The sequence below is a fragment of the Amphiura filiformis genome, chromosome 7 (genome assembly GCF_039555335.1).
Source record: "Amphiura filiformis chromosome 7, Afil_fr2py, whole genome shotgun sequence".
Taxonomy (NCBI): Eukaryota; Metazoa; Echinodermata; class Ophiuroidea; order Amphilepidida; family Amphiuridae; genus Amphiura; species Amphiura filiformis.
This window is the reverse complement of record NC_092634.1, coordinates 56,641,880-56,653,888: the sequence shown is the minus strand read 5'-3', so window position 1 is coordinate 56,653,888 and position 12,009 is coordinate 56,641,880. Positions and strand designations below refer to the sequence as shown.

At 37.5% G+C, this 12,009-nt stretch overlaps 1 long non-coding RNA gene across 1 annotated transcript; it reads right to left on the bottom strand.

Moving 5' to 3' along the window:
* Nucleotides 1–3,850: 3,850 nt before the first annotated feature.
* Nucleotides 3,851–7,735, bottom strand: LOC140156404 (uncharacterized). Its single transcript, XR_011859551.1, has 3 exons — nucleotides 7,649–7,735; nucleotides 7,259–7,372; nucleotides 3,851–4,139 (listed from the first exon to the last, which is right to left on the bottom strand). It is a non-coding gene; the product is annotated as an uncharacterized lncRNA (long non-coding RNA).
* Nucleotides 7,736–12,009: the final 4,274 nt, after the last annotated feature.

Below are 12,009 nucleotides of genomic sequence, written 5' to 3'. Positions count from 1 at the left end.
CACGAAACAAAGTAATACATAAGAAATCGTTTGTTTTAAAGCGTGATGAAATAAAACATCACGATTTTCATCACAAAACAAAGTAATAGGCCTACAAAAGAAATACATTTTTCGAGAGTGATTAAATAAAACATCACGATTTTCATCACGGAACAAAGTAATACATAAGACATCGTTTGTTTGATTGCAATCAACCGCGACAGTTCGTCTCACACACATAACAATGCACTGCGATCAAATAGGTTGATGACAACATTTGATTGAATGGACTGCACTGCGCCATGATTACGTGCACCGGTTCAAATTCTTTGTTTGGAGCCAATCAATAATTTCACGTACAGCCTCTATGCAAATTAGAGTTTACACACGCTGCAGCTGGGGTAATCGACCGAAGCTGGTTGCCGTTAGTGATCGAATGCATGAGCTTATTTGCTTTATTGAATCGATTTACTGGATTAATTTCCTGTTAACTGGGTTTAATGCCACAAAGGTCGAATCGGGCTTGCCATGGACCATAAGTGCATCATGGATAGTGCTCTGATAGGTCTTTGAACCTGTCTGCAGCCCTCACCAGCTAGCTTTTGATTCAACAAGCAACTTGGGGCGGTGTACAACCTTGAAGTAATTATTTTGTGTAAGCTAACCCTAAGCCTATTCATAACCCTAACCCTAACTCTAGCCCTAATCCTAACCCTAAACTAACCCTAACCAATCAATGACAGTGGCTGTTTCAAGTCTACAAGCCCCCTTGCATGATCGCCTGTCGAATTCAACTGCCTGCTTCAACCGGAGACTAAGTTCAGACCCCGGCCCTATTGGGTAGCCGTGTTAACGTGCCTAAGACTGAAATCCTATCGTATTCGACCAGTAATGGTAGATTGTATTGGTATAGGTTTAAGGTACTTTATAGCACAGACCATCGACCATCTACTAGGCTACTAGTATATGGTCGGTATATGGCCTATAGCCTAGGTAGGAAGGTAACTTGGCAATGCATAGGTTAGGTACGCCTAGATGGTAGTTGCTGTTGGAGCAGGTGTGTAAAGGGCCAGTGCTGACTTGGACTGATTGGATCAGATCGTTTCATATAACGAGTATAGGCCTACTGAAATGTGAGTTCCTGTAGTGTAGTATGTTCTTTGTTTATTTTTTGATATATTTCATTAAGTTTGGGTATTCCAAGGCCAAGCTCTCCCTTTTAAAGGGATTTTTATCATTGTATTAAGAGGATTCCGATATGGGAATTTGCCAACAGGCTTATTACGCAAAGGCTAGGTATAAAGTTTAGGCTTTCTGTTGAAAATGTTTTATTTAATAATGACATTACCAGCGCTCGTTCAAAATACAGGGTGTCCCAGAAAAAATTACCGGACGAATGAATTTGGACGTAAGTCGAGAAATAGACATCAGAATTCAAAAATCTAAACATCGACGTGTAGCCCATCTTATTCTGCATCTTATACGCCAATTTGATTGGAATCAGTTGACTGATTACGAAGAAACAAGCGATTACATAACGCATGCGCCAATTCACTTCATTCCAAGTTTGAAAGAGAGATCATTCAACACAATGCGCACTAGTGGTTAACTGTCAATGGGCTTCATATTTTGTTCTGTGAAATCCTTTTTGTTCTTTTTAAACAATATGTTTCTTGCAAAACATTTTTTTTCATTAAATTAGGTTTGGTTCAAACTTGAAAACTTGCACGATATTGAAAATGAAAGCATGCATGTGAGATGATGCTCGGTACTTGTAAATATCGTTTTTCGTTAATGTTGATGTAAATGTTGCATAAAGAATTATTGCATAAAGCTGGCTTTAAAAAATTCTCACAAACATTAATGTTTTTGGAATATTTCCAAGAAATTGTAATGCAAAGATTAAATCTTTTAAAACGTCAACATTAATATTGCATGGTATCAAAATCACATGTAGAGCTGTAAGCACTTGATCATTGTCATTCTTGGATCAAATGTTCTTTGGAAAGTTAAAATATAAAAGGCTTCCAATTGCAGAATCGAAGTTTTCTCGGACAAACTGTTACTCATCTTCAGTGAAAGAATGAATAACATAACACCGTCGGAATATAAAATAGATAATGTGGACTAAGATTAATGAGATACACAAACGTTAGGAAGCGGTGAGCGAGTATAAAAAAGCGCCTGTTGATCAAACTTGGAATGAACTGCATTGATGCGCGCATTATGTAATCGTTAATTTCTTCGCAACCAGTCAACCGAATCAAATAAAATTTTCGTATATGATGCACAATAAAATAGGTTATGCGCAACATTTTAAATTGTTTGATTCTGATGTCTATTTCTCGACTTACGTTCGATTTTATTCACTCGGTAATTTTTTCTGGGACACCCTGTATATCAACTATGTTATATGTGACCCCTCGGCACAACTGAGCCCTGAAGTCGCCAATCATCATTTTTGAGATATTAAACCAAAATATTCTACTTGAAATTAGCTTTAAAATGATGTATATCATGTCTATAGTACTTGACATTTGAGTAGTGAAAAATCAATAAAACAGTCAATAAATCCTTTGTTTCCTATTGTTTATTGTTAAGTTCGATGGAGCATATCTCAATAGTGGCACTAGCGACATCCGGGCTCAGTTGTGCCGAGGGGTCACATATGTGTTGGCAAAATGTGCATTGGCAAATTCAGATCCTTGTCTGCTGTTCCTCTTTAGGCAGGAGGTTTGATCTGCGATTAGTTAGCTAGTTAGTCGCAGATCCAGAGTAACTTGGATGACGTCTGTTTTTGGCATTGTCATTTTGCTTATATTATTTGTTTTATTTTCTTAACAAAAAGTAATGTAAAAAAAGTTTAATTTTTGCAGGAATCTGTTATGCTAGTTGGATTCCTTGCATCATTTCCTTACTGAAAATGTATACTTTTATATGCTTCCCATCATAACAAAAGTGAGGCTAGCTAACATAATTGATCGGTTATGAATAATTCAGTAATTCGGTCCTTGTGTTGAGGTCATCACATAAGGTGTACGTTTAGCGAATCTTACCCAGGTGGTATCGCGACACGTGACGTACGATGCTTATGAAACTACAAGGCTGACAGCCCGTTCAGAATAGACGATTAACAGTTGAAAAACAACATACGTTGGGGTACATTGTCGTGTCCCAACGGTTTTAGAATAACATAATTTTGTTTTTACACCACATAACACACATGTAGAATTGTTTGTGAAGATTTCATGATTTGTTTGTGAGATGCCATACTTTCGAGCCAACCTCTGCCTGCAGATGATGGTGGATGCGATATCGTCTTTTTTGACATCGCCATTGGATTAACACATAATCATGAAATCTTCACAAACAATTCTAAAATTGTTATGTGGTGTCAAAGCAAAATTATCTTACTCTAAGACCGTTGGGATACGACAATGTACCACATTGTAAGTATGTTGTTTTCCAATTTATAACGGCTAACCGTGTATTTTGAATGGGGCTATCAACCTTGTATTTTCGCCAGCCTCGAACGTCACGTGACGCGTGTCCTATGCCGCCTGTCTGCCTGTAGACAAAACTATAGCGACATCAAACAAGGTCAGGTGATCATGTTAATAACAATACGCCATTTGAATAACAATTGGACACGTGCTAATGATCAATTGTCGCTTCCATGGTTATCTTTCTTGATGATGGGTTTTTATGTTCTTGGTCAAGGTAAAAGTCTACATGAAACTATAAATCATGGAGACACCAGCATAATGACTGAAGCAAATCAAAGTATGAAGGCCACGGTCAGTCTATTTTGCATATTAAACAGAAAGTGCATAAAAAACTGCACTAACCTGCATAACAAAAATGCCAACGATTCTCAGACTAAACTGAGTAAAGGTGTTTAAGGTTCCTATGGACCCCCGCATGGACCATGGATACTAATGCAATTAGTTTTTTGTGCCGAGTTCAAGAATCATGCATGATATTAGCTTTAAAGTTTCTTTAACATGTTTAATAGACTCGTACTACTTGATAATATTACACCATTGAATATCAAGTAAACATTTCAGTCGTAGCCACTCCTTCGTTAGTGCATTATCAGCTGTACTCGATGAATTGTATGTCCTAGATATAGAATCGCCATCAGGTTCAGTGGGTTGTTCCTAAAACAATGTCAAACAGTAAAACGTGTTAGTTTGTCAATGTGCGAGACGAAGTGGACTAGTGGAGCGCGATATGTAAAAACGCTAGCGAGACTGATAAATTCGTGTATCATGAGAAAAAACCATCCAATTTTATCATTATCATGTTTTCAGAATAACATGAATAAACAAGAAATGTCTTTAAAAAAGACAATGCCTCCAAGATACCAGTGGACACCTTTTGTTATTAGTTAAGGAGATACTTATAATGCTAGCTTTAAGGTACCGCTGTTGGATATAGATTTTTGTCTGATTAAAATATGTGAGTCCATTTTCTCCTAATACAAGACTGAAAATTTTATTTTAATCGGATATTCGGTTACCAAAATATGGCCTGTCAAAATGGAGTTGGCAACAACTTTCTTTTATTTTTGTTATGCAATGTTGTCAGGTAGGCCTTATTTTCTAATTATATATGCAAGAATTATGCAAAGTAAAATTTTCAGATAGGCTACAAAATAAGATATAAAACCCTGGATGCATTTGGCAAATTTGAACACCACTGCAACAGTCCGACACACCGCTAGTCCGAATCTAAAAACACTTTAACAGTCCGACAGTAGACCGACGCACCCCTAGTCCGAAATACACTACGCTAGTCCGAGTCTGGAAAACACTTCGTCAGTCCGAAACTGCAGAAAACCAAAGCGGTAGTCCGAATCTGAAAATCACAGCGCTGGTCCGAATCTGAAAAACACGGCGCTAGTCCGAATATCGGACTAGCGCAGTGTTTTCTAAATTCAGATTCGGAATAGCGCCATGTTTTGCAAATTCGGACTAGCGCAGTGGTTTTCAGTTTCGGACTGGCAGAGTGTTTTTTAGATTTGGACTAGCGCTGTGTCGGAGGAGTGACTGCCAACTGCCAAGGGCTAGTAAAGGACTAGCCCCGGGCCTAGCCCTAGACTAGTCATGCTAGCATCATGCACTCAGTCACGCACTACACATAACTGTGCGACATACAATGTAGATTTGACACGGGTTCTGTTTTGTATTTTAATTGAGGTCAAACTCATGAACTTACCATTTAAATGTTGATATCAAGATGAACAGAAATAAATAATCCATTCTACCTTCTAATCATAAACCGGCATGGATCTCACTGTTTAGTGTCATGTATGGTCACTGATGGTATATGGTCATGAGTTTGCAATATTGAAATGTTATTGAAATCAGTTTGCTAGCCCCGGGCCTAGCCCTAGACTAGTCATAATTATGCTAGCATCATGCACTCAGTCATGCACAACACATAATTGTGCGACATACAATGTAGATTTGACACGGGTTCTGTTTTTTTAATTGAGGTCAAACTCATGAACTTACCATTTAAATGTTGATATCAAGATGAACAGAAATAAATAATCCATTCTACTTTCTAGTCATAAACCGGCACGGATCTCACTGTTTAGTGTAATGTATGGTCACTGATGGTCATGAGTTTGCAATATTGAAATTGTTATTGAAATCAGTTTCTTCCAAGTTCAAGATAAAAGTAACATGATTGTATTGAAATGTAAGTTATAAACATTCTTCCTGCTGTCCAGCGGGTATGAACTATTATTATGATGTAGACACGATGATTGCGGCCTAGTCGAGCCTAGCATGCTAGCCTGCATGTCAGTCGGTCTGCTGACTCGCCGCAAAAATACCTCCAATTTTGCACAAAACAATCCATGATGTCAAATTATCACATCCAAAGTGTCGCCATGAACGTCAGCTTCAACTTCTCCAGCCAAAGTTTTTCCATTGATAATCAGGTTTCATGTAATCATGAAATTAAACCTTGTTTAATGTGTATTCCCATTGCCACACACAGCATAACGGTTGTCCGACTTGATTTCTACGATATTGCTGATGTGATGAGGCAAAAATCCATAATTAAATACCGAATTAAAAAAATACTAGTTTGCGTCTGACGTCAGGACAAAGGCGCGCTGTGATTGGTTGCTGACCTGCGCAGTATGGCATTTTTGGTCTGGTTGACAGGACGGCATACGCAAGCTAGTCTTTTTAATTCGGTCTTCAATTATACAATATATGATTTAAAAAATTCTAATGCATAATTCATGAGCTTGATAGACCCGCACCATTGGCGCCACGTGCTAGGTGTTTCTAGAATCCCTATAGAATAAGATTAATTTTAATGCTAATTTATTGCACATGCTGAGGAAGCGTGATTACCTTTTGAACATTCGGAAATGGCGATAGGCGAATTTATGTATGGCGCAAAGAGGTGGGGGATATATATTGGGCTCTCGATATTGGGCGGAAATTAGAGTACTTGTCAGAATATAAATTTGTACAATCGGCCTACATGCCGCGCAATGTGCGGCATTTTAGGTGTAAATTTCAAAGCAAACTACCTCCTGCGGAGGCAGAAAAAGTGACTGATGTCGCCCGGTGCGCGGCCCGGTGGTGTCTAAGGGAGTGCGCGATGTGCTGTAACTGAACAGGGACTAGGCCGACACATCCCACCTCTTAGTTACCATGGTTACCTGGTTACGACTACATCATCAAGTCATATCTTCCCAGGCGGCGGATGACATGATCGAGCCGGCAACTCGTGAAACCGCCCGGCCGTATGGCATTTTCCATATACTCGGTTAGTTTTGTGGGGTTCATTATCGAACCCCAACGGTTTTAACTTGTATTTATATTATTTATCAACATAGGCCTATTTGTTTGTGATATTTCAAGCGTTTTAAAATTTCAAAATAATCCCATTCAATCACACGGTTGACGATGAAAATTTACTGAATTTAGGGACTGCACGTCATACACCACCTGTATCTTCCTATAGAACCAGTAGCGGTCACGTGACTAAGACGGAATAAACCCGTAGCTTGTGGATGCAAGTCACAGACTACCACATCCTTAAAAAATGATAGACGTGTTTTCTTGTACTATGAAAAAGAATCCTTCGTAAAAATGCAAATGCGGCTACTGTCCGACTGGTGAATTAATCGTACAGCTACTTATAAAGATATAGGATGCAAGATACGAATCCCAAAACAATATTGGATAAGACAATTAAAGATGACCCCTGTTTATCAAGTTTATCTAGAATATCCCATTATACTTACTATTACAATAGGATACACACGTCTTGTTTCTCCTCGTCTTAAATGCTCCCAAAGCACTGACTTCAAGATGTCTCTATCGGTGTCTGATAAACATTTAGAGCAAAGCTGACATTCCTATGTGAACAAGTCAAATTAAATAATGTTGCGGATGTTGCGGATAGCTCATTTTCAAGCCATTCGTTCCTTGAGGAAACATTATTTTTGTTGGACATGGCATGTTTAGGGCTGAGTTATGGGTTCCAATGTGTAAAACATCATGTGTTATATGTTACAATCAACCAGTGACAGTGCTGGTGTCTACACATGTGGGTGTGGGAATACGCGCAAGAACGTATTTTAGCGTACGCGCACAGTTTATGTAAGGTCAATAATTATGCTAATTATGCCTACCTTTGATTTGCATAAGTTGCATACGGATGTATAGCAGATGGCTTTCTCTACGTGTATATCACTATCCCTTATAACATACGGAATGCTGAAAATATTAAGTATAAAGATTGTTGATTGTTAAAATGAACCCGAGGCTTTCCTCTTGTTTATTCCAAGCAAAATGCCATATTATGGAGGAAAGGTCTGCAAGATAAAAACAAAAACATGTTTGTTTGCTTGAGCAGGTCCACAAAGTCAAATGCGAAATGCGGTTTTTTTAATCCATGTCTTGAAATGAAACAAAAATACCCTTTTCGCTGCAAATTGGAATGGGAATTTACAGTGGGTTTCTCTGACACAAAAAAATCACATTTCGTCATATTTAAGAATATTTATATTCTTTATTTGTTGTGTAATGTGTAAAATTACTCCAGTAGTGTTTTATATTATTTTTTTGCGATTTTGCCAGGTTTTTTCTTTGTAAGTGAAAAAATTCAAATGCGCACATAAGCCGTCAAAAACAAAATGCGCGCTACAGGAAACAAACTTTTTTTTTTTTTTTTGCCTCATAATAATACTTTTAATTGAAACAAATTCGCACATTAATGGCCTATTTGCTCTATAATTGAGTTATAACAAGTTGATATTAATATAGTACATCTTTTAGATGGGACATGGTGTTTTAAATTAGCCTTAGTTGCAAAATACTGTTTTGGAGATAAGTTTTGGGATTTTCTCGATATGGGCTTTATGTTTGCTTTGGATATAAAAACAACTAGTAATATAATGTAGTATAATGGTTAGATATCGTCTCTGAGTATGGCTTTAACACGTGGCTCCGGTAATTTGTTTGAATTCTCTATCACTGATGCTGGTTTCATACTTTCCTGCCGCTTGCCGATTTGCCGCTCTGAACATGATTTTGCTTCACTGCGCAGTCGCACCAGAAACGCTAGCGGTGACCAGCGGCAAGCCGATATATCTATCACTCCACCGCTTTGCCCAAGCGGCAGCATCGCTGGGAGTTGAATTCAAGTCAACTTGGAGCGGTGCCGCTCTGACGTATGAGAACAAAATACGATTTTGGAGCGGTGCTGACAGAGTCATGCCGCTGCCCATCAGCGGTGTGCCGCCCCGCTTGCAGACCAGTGCAAGCGGTATGATAAAGCGTCACGCCGCTTAGCGGCAAGCGGTACAAAGTATGAAACCAGCATAAGTCACCACCTCCTATTGCGCTATCGGTTCTCCGATATGTACTGATTGTTCTTTCTGCCGCACACCGACATCGCCTGGCTAATAATTATTTGGTGCATCAGAGACACTAAAATGAATACACGGGATCGATACACGTGAATTGCTATGCACGATTTTGATATCAGACGAAAATCTTCGGATACCGGGTTAGAAAATGATGAATATCTCCCGTAAATGATTTTTCTCAAGAAACCAGATGTGGTCTCATACACTTGAAAATACGTGTTGAACAGATATGAAAGTCGTTAGTTTGCGCTTTGACAAACGGCCATGCGTCTTGAACTCAAAATCTGACCAAAATTCTAATTTTATATTGCGTTGGTCCTGTATGGACTACAGCTTGTAGTACAGCTGCACTCACTACTAGGCAGTATAAAAGTCGATGACCATAATGACCTCAATGGGGTATACAAGCTTATTCACGCACAACCAAGATCAATTACCCGGCTATTGTGAGTAGCCTTAGTCATGTCCCTCGACTAATTATTCGTCTCAAAGAGCTTCAAAGGTCTGAACCAATATTCGCTGGAGAATAGAAGAACTACTCGCAGACTCCCTACCAACTAGAACACTCCTACAGCCCTTTCAACGTCAATCACCATATCGGCATCTCCACTGCAACGCTTACTCAAATTACCACCAGCAAAGACTGTATGAAATTCTCTTTTTCCCCGAACTGAAACTGGAACAATTTACCTGAACAAATAACCCAAATTAAAGCGATACCTCCGTTCAAAGAAGCTGCAGCCAACCACATCAAAGCACAAAATCAAGACCAATTCAGCACTCCGCATGCACATACGAGTATATAGCCTGACTGTCTGACTCCAGGAGGAGTGTTGGCCAATACCAAATCAAGATCAAGACAATTAAAATATTCTAAATGCACAAAATACATTTTAGAACTTCCATTGCTGACAGTAATTATTGCTTTGAATTAATTCATCACCGAAAGTTAATAATAAAGAAAGGTAGATAAATTAGCAAATAATAAAGTTTGTATAACATCGCAAATAAGTAATTGAAACATAGAGCAAGTACTAAAATCATAGCTTCTATACTTTTTGATATATGACGCTAACTAGTTCATCTCCTATATCTACAACACATCGGGGTCAATAGTAGGGGTCAATTGCCTATTGTGAGTGCCCCTGTGTTGTGTGCATACATGTAGGCAACAATAACTGCATGATGAAATCAAAATAGCAAATAATTAAGTTTGTATAACGTCGCAAATTTCAAAAAATCAAAATTATTTGATATCAAAGTATTCAGAATGCTTTAGTTTTGTTTGTTTGTTTGTTTGTTTTATTTCTTGTTAACCTGGGACACTCAATCAGTTGAAAACACAATTAATCATCTGTTCTTCCTTGAGGCCCAGGGATCAATACAACATTTACATAACATAATCATTAAGGTTTTAAAAATACTACATACATTCAAATACACAATAATATTGCAAATTTAGCTTACAAAATAAATCAAATTACAATGTAACTTTACAACATGTTTAAAATACTATTAATACTACATACATAGGCAAAGCATAATATAGAATAAAGGATCAAATAATATGGGGGACACAATAAGCATTAAAACTACTTAAAAGATAAAACACTACAAAAACCAACCTATGAACCAGCATAGCTAAAACATTTTAATATTAAAATATTATTCAAAACTATCGATTGCACCAAATATACAAACTAAATCATTCATTTAATGTCAAATACAAATAATTCAATATGGAAATTGATTGCACAAAATAGTAGTAACGCCTAGCATGATAGTATAAATATATCTCAAACAAATCTTGTTTTGCAAAATAAACGAATGAAGCCAAAATATGAAACAAATTTAAAGACTACAATTTAAGAATCATAAAATTGAGAGTTGTATATTGTTTTGAAAGTTGCTGTGCTAATTGGGAGAGGTGATTTCAGTTTAGGATCAAGTGAATTCCAGGCCTTAGCCCCTCTGAATAAGAATGAGCGTCTACCAGCTTCAATTCTGGGTTTGAAATTAAGTGCAATATTGCCATGAGCGCTACCACGTGTATTGTGACGATGACTGGTTTTCACAGAGGTAAAAATTGTTTGCATATACTTTGGAACAAAACCAGCAATACATTTATAAGTTAAAAGACACAGATGGTCTTGTCTAAGGTTGCTAAGAGGCTTCCATTTAAGGTTTTCCCTGATTAAAGAAGATGGTGTCCTGACTGGAACTTTAAGAATGGCCCTCCCAGCCCTGTTCTGGAGACGCTCAATCCTATTCAGAAGTGTGTTATTGTAATTTCCCCATACGGTATCACAGTAAGTCAATCTTGGAAGAATAAGAGCTTTATAAATTGTATTCATGTGGTTAGCAGATAGCCATTCCCTGATTCTGTACAACATACCAATGTATTTCGAAACTGTTAAACAAGTTTGATTAATTTGTGCTTCCCATTTTAGATTTTGGTCGAGAATGATGGTCTTGTCTAAGGTTGCTAAGAGGCTTCCATATTAGACAATATGCTATTTGGTATGTCTGATGTGCTCTCATGTCCCACAAAATACCGATCTCTTAATGCTTACTTTGCCTTGTGGAAGTCGTAAAAGCTGGCGATGCCTAATACACGGAACAAGTTGTATACTGTATTATGGCAAATTTGTTCATCCTGTCGGTCAGCGCGAACTGTCACACTACTCATTGCTGGGTTATTATTTGCCTGCAAGGATAAAGGCAAACTATTAAGAGGTAGGGTATGAGCGTTTGAACAGTATTTTTTGTGGGATATGAGAGTACATCAGACATATATCGAATTACATTCTGAATACGAAGAATGTCCATTTGATATCAAATAATTTGGGTTTTTGAGGATACACCAAAAACACCAAAAACAATCTTTGGGGAAAAAAATTGTATGTATATCTTCAATATGATTCATTAGATTTATAAATTTACTTCCAGGACTGTTATATATCAAAAATCTAAAAACAAATTTTAATAATTTGTCATAAAATATGTATTATATTGCGAATTTCAAAACATCAAAATTATTTGATATCAGAAGGACATTCTTCGTATTCAGAATGCAATTCAATATGTCTGATGTGCTCTCATATCCCAAAAAATACTGTCCA